Here is a 22,498-nt window from a genome sequence, read left to right as displayed (position 1 = left end):
TCACTGGGTTTTCCCTAATTATTGTCCAGTTCTTCTCAATAATAGATCTAATGTCTTGACGTGTGTCATACTTAGGAATTTTGGCTGTTTCAAAATCAGGAATTTCATCCTTATTTTGTGGTTCATTGCCTCTCAAACCAACCCTAAATGGGGTTTATACCTAGTCTCTCTTAATTGTACTACTTCTCCAGTTTTGCTACACCACATTCTTAGGGTAGCCTCTACCAAAAAACATACTTTTTAACTTGGCTATTTCTTCAATAAATATCCCAATATCAAAAATCATCATAGCTATTCTAATTGATGGCCCCTTCACCAAGCTTCCCTTTTATTCAAAAGTTTGAGAACTGGGGAAGTGTAAATATGTGTTACTAAAGGTGGATTTCATATAATTCATTGACTGGAGACCCCATTCAGTATTAATGATGGTAGTTTCCAAATAATTTGCCCTCTCCTCTCTCTATGATAGTTAATGGTAAAACATAAAAAAAATTGTAGTATTATGCAAATAAATACATACATTTCTTTAATAAACCTTCAGAACAATTACACAAAATAAAAACATCATCTAAAAACACAAATATACCTTGCAATACTTAAAATATCCACTTTTGAACTTGTTTTCCTTCCCATGCTTAAATAACTACATGTGCATACATTGGGATGCATGTTTCACCCATAGCAACTCCCAAGATTTGCTTGAGGAAATCAACTTTAAAAAATATAATTATTTTTTTAATTCCAATAACATACACTCTTCAATCAATGTAATCTTATTTGCATCTAAAAATTCCAGCATCAATAAACCTTCATAAAAGTATTTCATCATTATGTCAATTGGTATACAAGAAAATAAATCAATAATATCAACAGTTAAAAAAAACAAAGTCTTTGCTCTTGTATCTTGTTTAACCCAGACCATAAAAAACAAAAATAAAATACCAGGAGTCCTTTAATAAATGACTTCCTTTAAAAAGTTGATTTTAAAATCTGATCAATCGCGACTCCTGTGGGATGAGTTTTTATCCATGTGCTGCTACAATGGGCCTGTGCTTTTGGTATTCCCAAAATAGTCAGAATAATGGGACTGGGTCTCTTTAAAAATTCATATTAACTGGGGATAATTCTTCCTTCCAGGTTTAAATTTTCCAATTATAAGACCTATCCTTCTATATGCTATGATAATTTGATTCTTCAAAACTGGTTCATACATTTTCCAAACAATGTGGATTTATCAAGGACATTTAATTTAACAGACTGGCTTAAGACTCTAGATTATGGTGAAAATGAAAGGGGAAGAGATAGACATGATCGAGGATTACTACGTACACAAATGAATATGCTGGAAAGCCTGTCACATCAATGACATGCTTTATTGAGACAATGGACTGTATTCTCATGGGTGGATTACTTGATTAACTAAGCTAATGGATTATATATTTGAGGTGGTTCATGAATTGTTTGCATCTGATGAAGTCTTAGCAACTTAGACAAAAACGCTGTGTGTGGAATTGCGTTTATGTGTTTGAATTGACTATTAAACCATCTTTAGAATTATATCATTGATATGACTGTTTTCCTTCATCTGTGTTACTTATTTTGTTTGGTTTTGGGTTCATACATTTTATTATCTTGTAATATACTCATTATCATCCCAGAATAACTAACAGAGTCAAGCATCAACATACCACCTCCCTTATTAGGTTTCTTCAAACGTATGGTTTTATCTTGGGTGATAGCTCTTAACACTTGCCTTTCATTATTAGTCAGATTGTGAACATTTTTTTTGTTGTCTTTTCCAACTTGTTCAAGTCTTCTTTGTATATATCCACAAAAACCTGGATTGTGGAGTGAAGACTGGGTTTAGAAAGAATTCTTTGTAACAGCCCCATTGTGCAGGGAGTCTGAGGTTTTTTAGATTTTTTTTTATTATCATGATTAAAAAGAACTTTTAAGTTTAATTTCCTTGTAAATAATTTAAATCATAGCAAATTGTCAGCAATATTGAAATGTGTACATGGAATAAATTTAAAACCCTTCTCAAAAGGGAAAAATGATCTAAAGTTATGTCACTATGACTGTAATTAAAAATGTTATACCCTTTATATGTTGAAAACTAATCCATCATACTCTGTTATCATCTCTTTTCCCACACCCCTTCCCCTGCCTTATAGATCAGGAATGGGAAACCCACTGAAACATCTGGTCCTTCACCTGATTGACATATTGGGAGGATCCATGTCATTGTGGTATAGCAAGTGGTTTGCTGTCTGTTCTGATCACCTGAGTGAGGGAAAGTCCTCAGCATTGTACACTTGATATGTATTATTTATTTTTTGTCATTAACTTGATCTTTATGTGCTACACTTTACACTTACCTACGTATGGAGACAGATATATTGTTCCCCAAACCCCTAGGACTCTGCTTTTTTATACAGAAATTTAAACAAATATGCATTATGTTTCTTGTATTATTCCTCATCCCTTACAATCTTCTTATTTTTTCTATTAATGATTTCTACACCTTTCCTGTCTACATTATCAAAAACATTCTTATATAAATCAACATACTGAAAGAACAATAAATCACTCTTGATATTACTGTCCAGTTGTTCAGTGCCCACAATAATGTCTTTGATTGTCTTTTGGTTTCTTTTAATCACCAATCTCATCAAATCAAAACCACCCTGATCAAACAGCTTGACAAAATCCAAATAAAAAGGACCTCAGACATGAAACCAGTTGAGTGGCTGAAGTTGAAAAGATTCTGGAGTGGGGCAGGGATACAGAACTTCAAACTGACAAGAAAACATCCTTATGTATTATCAGGCCTCAGAAAAGAAGCCTTTGTAACATCCTCAAAGATGGATGCTGACATGATGTTATGTAGGGAGGCATTATTAGTTATAGAGGGGAAAGTATGATTTGAATATTTCTGCTAATATGCTGAGTCGATGCTCTTGTTATGAACGATATCAATGAAATTCTGCGTATTGCACCTAAGGCTTCTGAAATAGTTGCTGAAGGACTTCTATTTGCCCTTTAATGTCATGGTGATTTTTATCATATTTAGCCTCAGTAGATCTGTTTTCGTTTCAAAGTTCTTCTCTTAATTTCTTTACTTCAGTTTTGAAGTGTGGGTTTTTCAGTTTTTTCCTTAGGATGTGGATTTATTAGCTCTATAACGTGCTTATATTATTATTCCAACACATTTGTGTCAGTTTGGGACCAATGAGTTGATGGAGTTATTGAGGTGAGAGCAAACAGTCAGCAAATTTAACAATGTTGGCTACTGGGTTCTCTGGGTGAGGGTGACTCTTGAGGTCATCATCTTGCAGCAGTAAGTTAGCCTTAGAGAAGTCAATAAATAAATTAGGATTAGTTGGCATTTTTGGTTTGAGTCCTAATGGTGAAAAGCACTGAATATTGGTCAGATCTAACAAGTAATGAGAATATTGTAGGGTTATATTTGTGAACCATCTGGTAGGGGAGTGCATTATCCAGACTAATGAGTTGCTATTAATGAAAGATAGAAATTATTAGTAGTGCAGGGTTTTCAATATGTAGCTGGGTAGTTGAAATCTCCAAGAAGAATGTTAATTAATAATAGTGTTTGGTCAATGGTGAGGGTCTCAAGTTTGTTTATTTGTCACATAAGTTACATCATTCATAGAAGAAGATCTATTGTTAATTAGGAAATGGAAAGTGAATTTATTAGTGAAGGAGCCCAAGGTCATTATTTTACTGTAAGATAATATGTGAAGATGTATTAGGATTGCAGAATAAGACTAAAATGTCACCAGAGGTAACAGAAGCACCTTTAACAGCGGGTCTGAACAAGTAGTAGGCATGTGTTTTCTCTGCCCTGGAAACATGTTACATAAATGATACAGATGTCAATATTTACCAGGGACAGGAGGGAGTCTGAGGGGGATAGTCCCTTACTGAGGCTTTTATTATTGAGCAGCACTACTTTAATAATGTCTTGACTTGGCTAGGCTAGTTTGATTGATGTAGAAAACTTATATTCACTAAACACGGTTCTTGTGAATGAAGAAAATCTTAGCCAATTTACAAAAGCCTTGAATAGAAAGGTGTAGGCCTTCTCTTACATAATAGTTTGTATCATAGGATCATTGGAGATTACTGGGCTATTGACTCAGAGGTCATTTTAAGCCTAGCCATTTCAACCCAATGTAATACAATAGAGGTACTAGACAATACCCAAGATTGCATTTAGTGATGACTCTCCATGTTCAGGACAGTTGTGGGTGCTATTCCCAGTAAGAATTTATGGTGCCCCATCCACTCATCCAGATTCCTCTTGAACAGTGCCATAGAGGTGTTCTTTTTCACATGAATCGGTAGCCTGTTCCAAAGATGTGGCAGTCACTGGGAGATAAATCTTTCCCTTCAGCATGTCCTATTTAAGTCACAGGCCATATAAGTCCCTGTAATGGGTAGCCCTAGACCCATTTGATTTAAAGTTATGCAGTAAGTTCATTAGCTGTGGGTCTTGGGTTGCTCTGGAAGTCAGGCATAAGTCTCCCCTAAGAAGTCTATATGATATGGAGTATAGTGACAGGGATTTTAGTTGGTTCATGTAAGGCACATGCTGAAGGCCCTTGATCTTCTTTGTTAGAAACCTCTGAGGTCTATCTAATTGCTCTAGATGCTTAGTATAGTACATACCAAATGGGGCATTACACTCAATTATGGGCCAGATAAGTGCTGATTATAGGGGGGTTATAACTTCTTTTGTTCTTGAGGTGATGCCTTTACTAATCAAGTTAGCTACATGGAAAGCTTTCCTCACAATGGTAGATACATGGTGGTCAAAGTTAAGGTGGCAGTCAACCTGTGATCCCAGGTCCCTTACCACTTCATTGGTACTTAGGGTATTGTTATTGATTTGATAGTGTGAAGGGACATTTTTGTGCTAAAGAGAATGATGATATAGTTCTTTGCATTCAGTTTGAGACTGTGACTAATACACCAGCCGTTGGTCTGTGTGAGACCATCTTGGAATATACTGACATAATTTGGGGATTAAGTGATTGCATCTAGTTTGCAGTCATCTGCAAACTTGGTCAGCCACAACCCTTTAGTTTTGACATGAACTTCTGTGAAGTGTATACCAAACAGTAGGGGGCCCAGCACTGACACCTGTGGCACTCTGCTGGGAACATGTCTGCTGGTTGATGTGGAATCACCCACTTTGATAGTGTGTGTATTGTTTGTGAACCAGTTAGCAACCCATTTTACAATGAAAAGGTTTACATTCAGTTTGCTAAGTTTATTGGTATTGCCTGAATGTATAAGGGAGTCTGACTATTTGCCACAGTAGCCAAAATGCCACCATTTCCTGCAGAATTTGTGCATCCTGCCTTTGTGCACAGATTTTTTTTCCATATAATTCCTTACTTTTTATTCATTTTTCAAAGCCTCACTATGCAACTTTTTGAGGCCACTGTAGGTGTCAAGTAGGGTAGCCCTGAAACCTACCATTTTAATTATAATGTCAGCATTCTAAGTACTTTATCATTTTTTTCCTCCATTGACTTCACTTAATTTTGATTTCTGAATTTCCCCAAATCTTCAGTTTTAAAGGAAAAGTCCACCCTCTTCTACAGATTAACTCAACCATTTGGTAGAATTTCTTTTGTTTAGGTACCAAATACCTGTTTGCACTTCATGAAACTTTTGTTTCCTTGCTTTGGAATCAAAGGAAGTGAAAGCCCCACACACACACACACACACACACATACTTTGGTTGAAGAATTTGTCTCTGCCTAAATGATATAATGCAGACATAGGTCAGTTACTGCCCATAATCTTGCTACTGCAATTAGTCCTACTGATGTTAGCAGACCAGTAGCTGATATTAAGAAAAGATAAAAAAGCACTGTCTTTATTGAAGGGAAGAAGAAAAACAATATCGCTGCACCCAATTTTCTTTCTGCACAGTAGTACTGATATGGGCAGTTTTGTCTTGAGTGGGGCAAGAAAAAGACATGTCTTGATATTTTAAATGAAAAATATATTTTTTGACTTTTCTTCGAATGCTACAGAAAGCTGTGATACTACAGTTACGTATCTTAATATCAAATAAAGCAGAATAAATAACCAATATTGCATATCATTGAGTCTATATTTTAGTTATTAGATGAAAATAATTAATTTTCATGTAAGGAAGGCATATTTTTCCTGCATAATCTCGTTTCATTTCAGTAAGTATGCCCCTGTTTTGACAGCTAAAAATTTTAAGCGGGATTTTTGTAACTGCAACAGCATTATAGAAAGTATTGTTAGTTTAATACATAGAACTACTGATTTGTCATGTTCAAAGACTTTTGATAAAGTGCTAGTATGCTGTAATACAAAAAAATATCAAGGGTAGCAATGTAGCAAAAGTAGAAAAATAAAATATACAGACATCTGTGCCTAAGTTTATTTATTTATCTCTCTATCTATTTATTTATTTTGCCCCGGGTTAATATTTAGTACATACACTGATTTCTTCTATAAAAGTTTATTTTTCAAATGTTTGTCACCTTTAAAATCCTAGTTAATCTCCTCCAATATCACAGCTTGTATATATTGGCAATTACCATTGTGGCACTCAGTTTTACCATTAATTGGTACATGCTTTTATAACCTAGCTTTAAATGCTTTAAAAGTCTCAATAGTATATACGTTGTCTCATGGGAATTTTTGAGAATAAACCATTCCTTCAGAAATACAGTAATAACTTCCAATAGGATAAACCTCTCCCTCAGAAATACAATATCAACGTCCAATAGGATACACCTTTAATTTATTAATGTAAAACACATTAATCACTTATTTGCACACAATATGTGTATTCCAGTAGCAGGCACCCATGCTAGATTAAATATTCCTTATGTTGATGTTATCACAACAGTTATAATTTGGAACAGATTTGTTTGTTAAGATTTAAGCTTCTACACCAGAACAACTGTAGTCTATAGAATTCAACATCCAATGTGCTTCCCTAATAACTTGATTTGACCACACTGCTTTATCTGCATTCCTTAACATATTCTGGTATGTATGTAGAAATGTGTACAGCAACAGCAAAACCAAAAATAATCAAAAATACTCCAAAACTCGAATTATTATGGAGGTAAAAGGCTGATAATTTATTAAAAAATACAAAAAATCATAAGCGCTTTTGTCTCATAAATAGAGAATTCTTCTAGTATGTACTTAGTGTCATACATTGTGCAGGACTTGCCCCCGCTCCCACCATAGACCGTGGATGTCCAATACCCAGTCCATAACCTCACGTACAATTTAAGTCACATAAATCCATTTCTGAACCTGGGATTCTAGTTACTTGTATACAGTATTGCTGTATCAACATAACAAATATATAAATACTTCATTTGTGGTAGCACAATTTAGTAACCATATATTTTAATAAATATTCAACATTTTTTGCATGTTGTAAACCAGTGCCTTTAATTTTCAAGCACATTTTACCCTTGGCATGCTATAGGCCAGTAAGTTGCAGTGAAGCTACTGACTGTAAAAACCTGTTTGATCTGAATCTAAAAGAGGCAAAGAGTCTGAATGTAAAAGACATTGTAAATACTTTTTCATAAAGCACTATAAGTATAGTTTTTTTCAGGAATATGGAACATGTAACAGATTCACTTTTAACAAATCTGAATCGTGTGAGCACATTGAATGAGGTAGTTAAACACCCTTGTTAAAGAACACCACTAAATGAATATAATGCAACCTTAGGGTAAGTTTATATATATGTATATATATATATATATATATATATATATATATATATATATATATATATATATAAAAACATTAATAAAAAAAACTTGGCTCTCTTTACAGAATCAAACCTTTTCTTACCCCACTTGCTAGAACTGCAATTGCCTGTTCCCGTCTGCTATCAACTCTTCTCTATGCCTCACTTCTATTCTCCAACTTAAACAAAACAGATCTTAATAAACTATCATCCTGCTATAACCACATTGCCAGATTTGCTACTGGCACAGCCTACCAGACACACCACTATCACAACCTAAATCGCTTGGATGGCTTGAACTGCCAAGCCTACTGCAGTTCAACCAGCTAATAATGGCACATAAAGTCCTTTACCAACCAGAAATTACACCTGCACTAAAAATATTATCAGCCCCTACACCAGCACCTGGGCACTGCGATCATCCACTAGACTCCTAGTTCAAACATACAAATCCATCTATTTAGCTGGGAACTCTCTGTTTGCCAACTTTGTTGGAAAAATATGGAACAGACTCCCAAATGACTTGACCCTAGAACCCTCACTAACTCAATTCAAAATCCAAACTCAAGAAATAGTTCAAAACGCATTGCTTACGTCCTTGCACTAACCCTGACTGGTGACATCTCTATTTCTTAGGTGCCTTACCTTCAACTACTTCTAACTTTTTTCTACCATTCCATTTCAGGAAGGGTCAGTTGTACAACTCCTGCTCAGTGTGTCTTAAACCTGAATGTAATGTTATGTGTGTTTAACTTTGAAAATGATGTTATGTTTTGCAAAGTGTTTTATAATAAGTATTATATGTGCTAAATGCTGGTATTGCTTATGACTATAATCTGCTTTAAACTAGCATTTACTAAATGTTCAATGTGTATTATTATCTTGGAGCTTTTCTCCCCAGGCCTCCACTGAAAATGGACATGTATCCAGTTGGACTATCCCGGTCAACAAATGTAAAATAAAATAAAAATAAATAACTAAATAAATATGTGTATATATATATATATATATATATATATATATATATATATATACATATACATATATATATATATATATATATATATATATATATATATATATATATGAGTGTGTGTGTATACACACACACACACACACACACACACACACACACACACACACACACACACACACACACACACACACACACACATATATATATATATATATATATATGTTTTGTTTTTAAGTATTGAAATGATTTAATAGGACAGAATTACTTTATTAGACACAAATGAAATATTGACACAGTATAGGTTGGGAGACATTTGACCCTGATCAGTATTTGTTTTGTTTACTTTGTTGATCATATTAATCCTAGTGGACCAATGACCTCTTTTCAGGGGAGAACTGAGGTGGTATTCTCACAGACTAGCAACAATTTGGCCTGGGTTACCAGGGTACTTCTCATCCTCTTTTTCCCAGAAGTGCTGTGGGATCCATTACATCCACTGGAGCTAACAATAACTCAGGCAGATTGAATCTCAGTTAACATCTCTTTTGAAGAAGATTGCAGCCCCCTGAACCCATCCCATGCTGCACTACAGTGTCAGCATTAGGAAATTAATTTAAACATTTCGATTGGGAATAGAACCCACAGCCTTCTGAACTTCCAGTGCAAAAAGCAAGTGTATTATCTTTTTTAAATGCTGCCACTAATAATATATATTGTATATTTATACCACACTTCCCCTTCCATTATGTTGACTGAGCTGTCAGTGCAGAACATAGTACATCCATCTGTGGATGATAGCCATCATCTCTAGATTTTTACTAATGCCACTAAAAGAGATGAATTATATACCACCCCCAAATTAATCATATAAAGCATTTCCATCTCATACTGACTTCAAATCCAAAACAGTAGAGCCAATTTACAACACACTGCTAACCGTTATTGCACTTCTTTGATAATTCAAAAGATACAGAACTATCAAACCAGTTACACCTCAGCAAACTATCAGGATTTCCAAGGTGCTCCAACCCTGCATACCATATCCTTTATATAGTACATAAAAAAATAACAGCAATTGGTTAAACCTGTGTTTCCCTGCACCTGTATCTGCACACATTAAATTATATTCTAATCAGTGTAGTCAGGGGTACGGTTATAAAAATGATGTATAGTTGTAAGACACTTATAAAAGTTTCATGCACTACAGTTACATATAATGCTTTATTAATTTTCATTGTCTCAATAGATAAAACTGCCTCTGCACCACTGCTTGAGAATATCCATATCTTTGTAAGCTTGACTGGAGCTGTACAGTCAAGCCATGTTCTTAACTGCATTCTGAGTCTATTGTTAATAAGCTTTTCTCCTGAGTAATTGCTTCCCCTGTGGGTTATCCATTTCAACCACTAAAACAAGAATGAATGAAACACTCTCTCACCATGAATACACAATTTATAAGATATTAGCTTCTAGGTTTCTCATGTTTGCTAACTGAGGACAACTAATTTATTTTCCATTGTTTTTTATTTACTGACATGTGCAGTCTTACTGTATTAAAGCAGGTAAAGTAGGATTTTTTTTTACTTTATTTTTTTTCTTTTCCTTGATGCTTCTGTTATTAGAATGACAGAAGACTGTTTTTTTTTTGTTTGTTTTCTTTTTATTAAATAACATGCCATTCATACATTTATAGAAACTAGTAATATTTGTTATTTCTGTTTTACTTTTTAGGCTTTACTTTTGGTGAATAAAGTTCATAATAAGACTATGCCTTTTTAAGTCATTGATTTCTTATGATACATTTAAATGCTTTGCTGATTTGTGCTGCCTTATTATGCGATGCTTTCAGTACCACTAGTAATCAGATCTGTTATGGGTTTTTATGTCATGACAAATCATACTTATTTACAAGAGTCAAGTTGTGGCACAGTTTGTGTCTGCTAAGACTATGAGTTGTCACAAAGGGCCATCCTGTAAGTTTAAGTTTAAATCCTCCCATCCCCTATTATTGACAGAATGAGCCCATGCAATTCATTCAGTCAAACAATGCTACTGAAATCCTTCTAAAAAGAAGCACTTGTTCTTAATGGTGCCCATCAGTTAATAAGCAAATAAAAAAAAAAAAAATAATAAAATTTTGAAGCATGTATAGTTCTGTTTTACTTGTGCATGTGAAAAGCAGCTGCATCTCTGTTATGTTTGAAGCTTCTCCCTCAGCGAAATGCAATTTTTTGAATTGTTAATCAGTCAAAAGCAAAGTATTCGCCGCATTGTTTAATATATGTGGCTTCCTATGGAGTGAGGAAAGAAAACCAGGGCCTTCCATGTAGTAGGTTTTGTTACTGCCCACCATACTTAATATAATTTACTCTGATATTGTCACATGTTGATGAATGAAAAGTTGAAGTGATGACTGCAACAATTTTGTCTGATGAAACTGTATTTTGGGAAAACAGTCCTGAGTAATGGCCATGATAAAATTGCTAGAATACCATGTATTAGCAGATAGCAAATCAAACATTCTTACCTTTGCTCTGATTCCATCAAATACTTTGCTGTATAGTTGTAATAGCATGGATACAACAAAGTTGCCTGATGATAGAAAGCATATCAGTGTTACTAACTGGGAAGAAAGAAAAAAATATGGCACAGCTGAACTTTATTTAGATATAATTCTATAAGACTAGCATAGGGAGTGAAAAAAAGAATCATGGCATTAAATTATTTTCTAAGTAACACAAAGGGTCATTTAGTACAATGCCTGGGGGTAGACAATCTCATCATACCACTTACTTAAACACAGAAGCTAAAGGTGATAAATCACCAGAAATAAACTTGAGAAAATATGACATGCTTGGCACTTTGCCCTGCAAATAGAGATTAATTAATCTGAGAAAGAATGCAGTCACCATAATGCCTGGATTTGTAGAAGGCTGCTGTGGCCTTATGTGCCCATCAATGCTGAGAGGAGGGGTTAGATTGAAATTTCCCTACTCACTTGGATAACACACTGCTACTGACTAGTGCGAATATGGAAAAAAAGGCTGTACAGCAGAAGGGGGAAGATGATTATATTTTTCTTTTCACAGCTCCTATGTTAAACTAAAAAAGGGGCTAATCGGTAATAATATTGAGAATACTAAATTATAATTAGAGACAAAGAATTTGATTAAAGCAATATAAGGCATCTTTTCAATTAACGTATACACAAGATATATATGTGGATGTTTGAGTATGGGTATATGTGTATGTGGGTCTATTTCATATGAATGAAAATCCATATGAATGAGACTGAAATTACCGAGATGAAATACCCAAAACTAGAAATAAACGAAAACTTAAAATAACGAATTGCAGAAAACCACAAATGGGCACCGAATATCTGCCACCATTTCACACAGTTCCCCTAAATCACACCCACCGCCCAACAGTCCAGAACAGTAAATTACACTGTCTTACCTTTTTGCAGGAGGGCTATGCAAATTAAATATACCGACTCTGAGATCCCACTATATTGAAGAAAAGGGTAAAGACCCATGGCACGCCCACATCTGGATGAAAACCGCCCGTTGCTGTATGTGTGTACAACATCACCAGTTTTTTTTTTAAAGTGGTACTACTTATATAAACTCAATAACTTAACGTTTGGTTTTGTGAAGTTCGGTATTTTAACTTTTCATTGATGTGCAATTTTGTGTATCTCGTGTTGATAATGTCAGATTCGATTATATGGGTTTTTGTGCATCAGAAGTACATGTTCAAGTATCTCTGTCATATGTCTATGTATATCTATCTATCTATATATATATATATATATATATATATATATATATATATATATATATAAAATGTTGACAGTGGCTTGTATAACAGCAGGATTTGTATTTTCCAGGGGGCAGGAACTAAGGCACTAAGTAACTCTGGTTTCCTTACTAACTTACTTAATGCAGCATGCCCTAGGAGGTATAACTGAGTACTGTCCGTGAAAAGTTTAGATTCATGACTGAAAAGGGTAGGGAAATCTTAAGAGAGAGTTTTTTTGGATATATGGTATTTTCCTATATGGGAGCATTCTCACTTGGTTGAAAAATGCGATGGCCTACTTATGCTGCTGAGCTGATGGGCACTGATTATACTAATACAGGACTCTACTATTATCCGATGATAGAAAAGATTAGGACTGTATCACCGAAGATCAGAACAAGTGAGGAGAAGAGTGTAACATTTCAGGGAGCATGACTGGGAAGTGCAGTTTCAGCATTCTTTTTTTTCGTACTGACATTTCTGCCAGTACAGAAATACACATCTGCTCTTCAGAACTCTGTGTATGCTATATCTGTAGCAAGCCATTTGCCATAAATGTAATAAATGAAGCAGTTTGAAAGCAGAAAAATGTCTCTCTTTCTCTCTCTCTTTTTTTTTTTTTTTTTGCTCTTCAATTGAGTCCAAGAAATCACTAGCATGTTTTATCCAGTGTTGTCTATTTTCATCTATTTGAAATGCACGGGTTGTCAGATCCAACAAGGGCACCATCTTTGAAGATTCATCGGATCTAGAGCTCTGACCTCTCCCCTACCCATAATTTCCTAGGCTCTGTCTTAGATGCTAAGATCTCATTTGCCAATCAAATTGTACTCCCTAGCAAAGTTCTGTATCCTTAACCTTTTTCCTACTCCTCTCCTATTGTAAGAAATCTCTCTCATGCTATTATTTTGGATAGTGTAGCTCTTAGAATAGATTAGCATAGTTTAGTCAACATGTTTAGCTAAGGCAACAGAGCCTGTTTTTTGCTGTTACTTGTTTCTTAAAAAAAGGTAGACATACTTAGATAGAGATATACTTATATATTGTTCTTAGTGTTTAACTTTTTTCTTACAGGGTAGTCAATGTGTCAGAATCTTCTGGTTCAAGAAGTGTTTGGAGTGTGGGCACAAACTTATACCCCAGTACTCATATTCCAAATGTGTTTATGGTTTAGATGCTGCACAACTCAATGTGGACTGCCAGTTTTGTGCAGCATTCAGTGCAACATCCCTTTAGACCAGAAGGGACAAGCTAGTTTTAAAGTGGCTCCTTCCAATACAGACAGGAGATAACCCTCCTCTTCTCACCATCGCCTTCTAAAAAAGATAGCTAAAAATTGAAGGGGCAAGAAAAAGAAACAGGAAAAAAAAACAATAAGGACAAAATAGAAAAAGAAATGGGCAACTCTCCCTTGAAATCCACCAAAAAATGCTCTCTGGAACAGATGACCTTGCTTGGTCCCATACCTGAGGTACCTTGAAAAGTGGATCTGATGACTCCTCGAGTCCAATCACCTTCTCAGTGGATTAGATACTCACCATGACTGGTGAGTTTAAGACTACATTGCCCTATCCTTCAGGAAAAAAGATATCCTTGACTACGGTGGCATCACCCACTTGGTAGTAATGAAGCCTCATGGAGCTCGATGTTGATAGGATGATGAGGAAGTTTTTCAGGATGCAAATTTAACTTGGGGATAAACAGATAATCTCTGGCCATTGTAACCTTTCACTACTGAAATCCATATTGACTCACCTTCAAGTCTGCTGTTATTCAATCTGACTGGAACTGGAGCTGCTTATGACTTTGGTGTGAACTGCTTCCCTCTCTCTCAAATCAGATGCCTTTGAATTGAGATGAGTCTGAAAGCCAAAGCTTTCAAGCTGAGTTATGAAGGTGTGAATTAACACTGAGATTCTCTGAGCCATCTCTCCAACCTTATGCTTTGGCTCAGGACAGCTTGGATCTGAGATTGACTTCAGGACCAGGGGTCATCACTGGTGAGAGATTCCTTTCTTCCTTGGATTGGAGGGAATCCTTGGTGTTGCCTTTGGCCTTCAAAGCCTTTGAAAGGGTTTTGGCAAATACTGAAGACAAGGTGTCATCAGCCAGTTCAGCTCCAACCAAACCCCAGCTAAAGTCTGCTTCCGCTCCTCTTCATCCTGTTGGATACAGACAGCTGAAAGCAAGGGCTTCTGTGGAAGTCTACTTTGGCAAATTTCCCATCTGATTCTGAGCCTTCTACTGCTCCCTTAGAAGGTGCCTCCAGAAAATGAATATGAAAGCAGAAGCACATAGACTCTTCACCAGAGTCTTTCACCAAAGACATTGACTTAGAGGAAGGGGAGGGTTTCCTTTGCTTCCTCTCTGAGGAGTAATACTCTCAAATTAATGAAGCAGAGAGGGGATTTGTAATCCCAAGATCCTTCCATGTATGAGTCAGTATTCTTGTAAGCTTTTGTATCTAAACCAACATCATCCTGGGTGGTATCTCCCATTGATCCACTTTTTGACCTCATGGATCAACAGGTATGGAAGGATTTCAATATAGTGGAGCTCATCCTTAAAAAATCTGATTTTAAATTAGCTCAACCTACTGGAAGCAGTGGAGTAAAGCTCTACTAGTAGATGCTATGGTGGTGATATCAGCCATGAAGAAAGAACTATCAGAAGAGAGTTCCAGTAGTTCATTCCCCTAATATAGAATCTAGGGCAAGGGACAGATTTGGAAAGTGAACCTATGCATCAGTTTCTTTCGCCCTTAGATCACTGACCTATATGGCTCATTTAACAAGATTCCAGAGAGACATGATTAAAGAGATCACCAAGTCTCTCTCAGGGGTATTGTATTTGGATGCTCAGAGAATAGTGGACTCCCAGCTTTCCACCCTACAATCCTCCTCAAATATATAGCTATGCTTTTGCTGTCTAATGAGGCAGATGGTACGTCCAGAGTAGCAGACACCAGCATCAGCATGGGCCGATATGCTTGGATGCATCTTTGTGACTTTGTCAAATGGTTTAAGTCATCTTTTGTAAATTCCCCTTATGATGTTCCACTTTGTTTGGACCTAAAGTTCAAACCCACCAGGAGCTAACAAGATGGTAAGATTCTCTCTGAGTGGAAGTATGTTTCTCTGCTCCACAAAGGACATTCTCTAGGAACTAGAGATTGGGGAAGAAGATATGTTTTCACAAATCACAGAGTTCTTTCCATGACTCTCATCGTGACAGATCTCCTCATGATAGAGAGAGAGGTAGTTTTAATGACATCCAAGAGGCAGAGGTGGACTACATAACCAAGGCTTTTGTGGTCCATTTTCTAAGAAAGCCTTTTAGTGCTCCTGAATGGTTGTGTGATGGCTATATTCAGGAGGCAGTTGGGGGCATCTATCTCTGCAACCTCAAGCCTGGCTCAGAATAACTTCAGATTCCTGGGTGCTAATAATAATATCCAGAGGCTATTCAATTCCCTTTTCCATACTATCTCAGAAAAAGAAGAAAGTCTCACATGTTCCACATAGTCAGTGGGACTCAGCAGCCATAGAAATTTCATAGCTTCTTGTAAAAAGGAATCATTCATCCAGTCCCACAAAGCCAGTTAGACTCCAGAGTGTATCCCATGTTCTTGTAATACCAAAGAAAAATGGAGACTAAAGACACATTTTGGATCTTAGTCACCTAAACCAGTGTGTGAAACAGTCAAAGTTCTAGATGGTCACTGTACAGTCCATGTTGCCTCTCTTGAGGAAGGATAATTGGCTGTGCTTTATAGATCTCCAGAACACCTACTTTCACATCAAAATAGCAAAGCAATCCAGGAGATTTCTCCTCTTCTGGGTGGAGCCAATCACTATAATTTCTGGGCACTGCCATTTGGTCTCATCACAGCACCCAGTGTGTTCACCAAGATCATAGCAGTAGGTAGTAGCACACCTGTGCCTATTAGGGATCCAAATCTTCCTGTACCTTGACAGTTGCCCTCTCACTGCTTCCACCAAGCATCTCCTACTAAGTCACCTGGAGCAGGTATTCCAGTTGCTTCTGGACTTGGGAATATCTGTTAACCTACAAAAATGTCAGCTAACTCCAACACAATTTAAAGAGTTCATGGGATTCCACATAGACACCAAACTAAAAATAGTCAGCCTTCCCCAATACAGAGTTCTGTCACTTCATCTAACAGCCTTTCACATACTGCATCACCCATCACCACCAGCGATATTAATTCTGAATCTCTTAGGTCTCATGGCATCAGCAGTAATAATTGTCCCTTTTGCCAGATACTACATGAGAGAGCTGCAGTTGACTTTAGCTGTACAGTGGTCTTAATCCATTCACCCGTTACATTTGAAAAACCTGAGTTATACAGATTTGAAAACAACAGTTGGCTTGGTGGATAACATTCATGAAGGTAACTCAGGGTCACCTTTTCCAGGAGGAAAAGCTGATTGCAAAAATGGTTATGGATGCCTCCCTTCTAGGGCATGGTTGGGGGCATTTTGAAAGGAAAATGGTCCAAGGTATATGGTTATTGCAGGTGGCCCATCTATACATTAATGTCTTGGAGTTGAGAGTGCTCCACCATAGTCGTGCAGACATTTCAGGACCTCCTCTCCAAGGGTGTGATTTATATACAGAGAACATGTCAGTGGTATGGTACATCAACAAACAAGGATGAATCCATTCTTATCCTGTATGTCAGGAAGCCATGAGAGTATGGTAATGGACAACATCTTCATAATGCTTTGATAGCAATGCACATCTTGGGTTATCCATTGTAATTGCAGACAAATTGAGCAGAATGGTTCAGATGCCTCACAAGTGGTCCCTCAATCTAGTCCTGCAGTGACATGTCTAATTTTCAGTCTCTAGGGCCAACATTGCTGTGCCCCATTTGCATCCTATCTGAGCAACAAATGTAGAATTTATTTTGCCCTGATCCTTCCAATGGATGTTCTGGTTCAAAATTGGCATCTGGTTCTCCTGTATACCTTTCCCTGTTTGCTCTTAATGAGCAAATTCATAAAAGCAAGACACTGTAATGCCAGTTATCCTCATTGCTCTGTTTTGGAGCCAAAAGGCATGGTTCCCCTACTTATGGCCTCTACTAGTACATTTCCCATGGATGTTGGATCATTTATCCAAATCTACTGATTCACCCTTCCAGGCTGCCTCCTACAGACTAGAAGTCCATGAAGTTAACCAACTGCTTCATACAATTTTGAGCATAGCCAGAGATACAAGTCTTTTTTCCTGCAGTAGCCAACATTCATTTTTCTTCATAGAAGCCATCCACTAGCAACATTTATCAGAATAATTGAAATATATTTTCAATTTAAGCCTACTCCAAAGGTCTGGACCCATTGTCAGCACCTGTTCCATCCATATTAAAATCTGTATCCAATCTTTTTGATACAGATTCCAACTTTGCCACCACCAAGGTACAACTGGCTGCAATTCTGAATTTTCATGTTGGATGTAAAGCCATTCCAATAGCTTCTCTTAAAATTTCAAAAACTTTCCTAAAGGTGCTTTTCTACTGAGACCTTCCATTAGAGTCTTAGAAGCTCCATGAGACATCACCGTTGTGCTAAAAGCTCTAACTGAGACTCCATTTAATCCCACTACAACAGCTGATCTAAAATTTCTTACTTGGAAAACAATTTTCTTAGGGGCAGTGACATATTCCAGGAGAATCTCAGAGCTACAGGCACTTTCTTCTAAGCCTCCTTTTCTAGTGTTCCTCATAGATAGAGTTTCCCTTAGAATTAACACTTCTTTTATTCCTAAGTTGGTCTCCAAACTTAATTTAAATCAGTCAATACATTTACCTGTGTTTTTTCCAAGGTATTCAAACAAACAAGAGTACTTATTATGTATGTTAGATATTCACAGGTAACTCAGATTCTATATCCACAGGATAAAAGAATTTAGAAAGGATGGTCAATTGTTCATTTCTTTTTCTAAACCAAAGTTGGGAAAGGCAGTCACTAAAGTTATTTATCCAGATTGCCATCAGATTGCATTTCTTTTGTATATAATAAGAAGAATTTACCTTTACTGAGTAAACCTATAGCCCATTTAACCAGAGCAGTTTCTCCTTCGACATCATTTAGTAGAGGTGGATCCACTGATGACATTTGTGCTCTGGCCACATGTGTCATGATACACATCTTTCTGTCTAACTACAAGCCGGATACTCAATCTAGATCATATTCCTCAATTAGCTCCACTGCACTCAGGAATGTCCTTACTTGATATCACACAGTTATAACATCTTGGGAGTCTGTCTCTTACATTTGAAATAGAGAAAAGTAGACAACATTGGATATGAAAGATATGAAGTTATGTACTTAGCATAATGTTAGATCCATGTTGTCTGATTTTTGTCTGGTTTAAACTCCATCCCCCCTACTCCCTTCCATATTGTCACCTATGGCTTTAAGACAATTGAGCAGATTTTATTCCCTGTCTGTGCACAGTCATGTGAGACTGTACCCACTATTCCTTAACAATTTTGATCTATCTGAATTATGGTGTTATTTCTTAAAACAGGTCCTTCAGGTAATATGTCCACATATTTCTCAAAGATGGGATGGCAAATCCAATCTGAGCATCTAAGGTGGAGCCTAGGACATTATGGGTAGGTGAGGAGTTGGAGCTCTGACTGGATCTGATGAAGCTTTGAAGTCGGCACTGAGGTCAGATCTAGTCAGATTCAACAACCCATATATTTGACCCAGACAAACATCAGACAACATGGATCTGATGTTATGGTATTTGCATAACTTTCAGTTATATCAAAAAACCTTTAACAGTGTGTTGTGCATTGAAGAAAGAAGAATGTGCTTTTACAGTAAGGAAAATGACTTGTAAGAGTTCTCACAGTAATCTGGTCCAGAAAGCAAGTGTATTATGTTGATAGTAAGACACCAATTCCCTATTTTATATGCTACTATTAAAAGATGTTGCCTTCTCAAAAAGAAGAAGTAACTTACACAGTTGGAGGTTCAGCATGGGGTAAAGCAAGAATTTTCCAAAAGTTCCAAAATTTATGGAATTCAACAAACCATTTAGGGCTCTTGATGTAGTCTAAGTCAAAGCCTAGATGAAGACATTATTCACTGCTAAAACTAAAAGAAAGCTTGGTAAGATCTACAGCTGTGTTTACCAGAGGAACAACCTGTGAGTGGACAGGCTTTCATTTTGACTGTTGAGAGACTACATTGCCTGGTGTAATGATACTGTTCTCAAGTGCAAATGCTCTATAAGACCAAATGGATTATTCTGGCATTTTCTTCTGCTGTGGATTAATTGTGTTTTTATAAGTGAACCATCAGTAAGTTTCCAGACTTAAACCCATAGAGAATGCAATCAGGTATGGCCTAAGAGCTGTCAATATATAATTCCTTCTGTTGCAAGTGCATTAACTATTTCAGTTAACCTTTCCCCTATGAGTTTGCAGTTATCCCAGGCTGATTCCCAGTGGACTGCCTTTTATACATATCATGTAATAACTTCATATAATAAACATAGCATTTAAGGTAGATACTTATCAAAAACTAGAACAGCAGTAAACTAAGCATAATAGATGGCTACAATTCTGTCATCCATGCTGACAGGAGAGAAGTTTAACATACTTGTATGTGGCTAGGACTGATTACACAGACTATAATAAGGTAAAAATTAACTCTTACCTAGGGCTGGCATAACATCTGAACTGCAAGATGTGCAATGTTACATTTCAACTTTGAATGCTGATAAACTGGTAATCAGATGCATGACTTTAAATACATTTTACAGTCATGGTTAGAATCTGAAAGCAGCACTGAGGTGAAATTGGTAGAAATTCTACCAGAAGACAGACTTAAATGACCATTGCCTGGTATTATGAGAAAGGGGATGTTGGAATGTGATTTCAACAGCTATGCCAAGCTAGGAGGTTTAGTAAAATCCTTATTATTTAATGGCATGTTGTTTAAACTAAACTTGTTGTTTCTAACTCTAATGTTTCAATAGCAAATGTGCAATTTTCTTAAAGACAAAAAAGCAGTCAGTAATGGTGTAACCTGTTTGACATATAGAGGGAGAGGACAAATAAACAGCTTCTGTTCTCCTGGTACTCAAGAGAAGACTAATACTAGAAACATGACAGCTGATTGGCATGCTATAAATAAAGCTGTTCCTACAGAATGTGATAAGACTTCAGCTAGAATATTAGTTAACAGTAGGTCTGTGTTATAACCAAGCTAGTGAAATACACTGTACATCTGGAAAGGAGAGAATATTGTGGCATGTTTGGCTCTAACAGCATGATAACCATTGTTAAGGGTCTCCTGTTATATAAGATTAAAATTCATAAAAAGTGGAGGCAGTATAATTCATAGCAATTTAAAAGAATAACCCTCAATGTAAAAATTCAAACCATTCTTGGAAATTTGTACATCCTTCTTCTGTATTATTTGACATGACTCATGATGTCAAATTTTGAGAAAAGAATTCCCCAATTATAAGGCACTGATTAAAATGTGAGATGAGGAAGACTCCTTGGACACAATATGGTACACAGATAATTTGAGAGAAGTAAAGCAGCAAATGAATGTATTTATATGGTATAAAAATGGGGGGGGGGAGCAAAACAAACGCATACAGTGGGTAGAATCCAAAGAAGGGGAGTTAAGATAACAACAGATGTGTATAGAAACTGGTCATGCTTAAACAAACTGGTTCCCGCATGTTACCTTAAATGTATCCCTGTGACAGAGCAAGAGAAACTAGGTATTGTAAGCGATGCTAATATAGCAACTGAACTGTAACTCACACAAAATTCTGATTAAAAAAAGAAAAATATAAGACAGATGTCTGCACAAAGATACAAGAAGTGATAGCACAGAAACAGAGAAGAGAAAAATAGAACATAAAAGGCATTTGAGGAAGGACTACTAAATAAAGAAATTAATTTAAGTACTAAAAGTGACATATATTAGATGATGTAGAGTTATATCAAGTGAAACAGAATGCCAAAGATAAAGAGAACCCTGAAGAGGTTTGCTGAGATACTGGAAAAGTTAAAGCAGAGGGAAGTTTTTTTCTCTAGACCTACCCCTTCTAGGGGAAAATACAGAAGAACCTGTAGTGTCTGTGTTTTGGGGAGGGGAGAAGGAGACTAAACCTTCCACCTCAGTTTAAATTTGTGAGGAAAGTAACATTGAGTTAGTTGACCTACAGATAACCCATATAAACAGAATGGTATATCAACACAAAGTATGGCAATAATGAATATAATGAAGATTGCAAGGAAGGATAGCAAATAGTGTTTTGCCATTACTTCTTACCCTTTTTGGGTTAAAATGTGAGATAATGAATTATTAATTGTTATTATTATGTCTAAGAGTAATGATAATGAAAGAGTTACAATCCTCCAAAAATATAGGGAAGAGACCACAAGAGACTATCATTCCATAGCTGGGAAATAACCACTTCTTTAAATCATACATTGTTTGTAAACTGGAAGAGAGTATCAGAACTAAAAACTGATTAATTCTTAGTATTGAAATGTGATTAGAAATGGCAATGGTAGAGAAGCAGTGAACATACAGAAAGAAGTTGTGAGAAAAGGATGATTTGAAGATTTAGGATTCCAAGATGAGTAGTCCATTCATTACAGGTGAACTATAATACGTTAGTAATGACATTTCACATAAAATATGAATCTCTTATCAAAAACTTCTCTAATTACCAGGAAGGGCTTCGTAATACTTCTTTAAAATATGCTTGGGTCTTGTTAGCAAGAAGGTTACATTTATTGTATATGTATAAACTACTTATTACCTATATTTACCAAAGTTATGTATTCTTTTTTTCATTTTTTTTTTATTTTCCAAATAATATTATGTTTAACAAGATAATCATCAATAAAC

Source organism: Protopterus annectens, chromosome 8.part0 (genome assembly GCF_019279795.1).
Source record: "Protopterus annectens isolate FY-2018-M chromosome 8.part0, PAN1.0, whole genome shotgun sequence".
Lineage (NCBI taxonomy): Eukaryota > Metazoa > Chordata > Ceratodontiformes > Protopteridae > Protopterus > Protopterus annectens.
Note: the sequence above shows the minus strand (reverse complement) of the source record.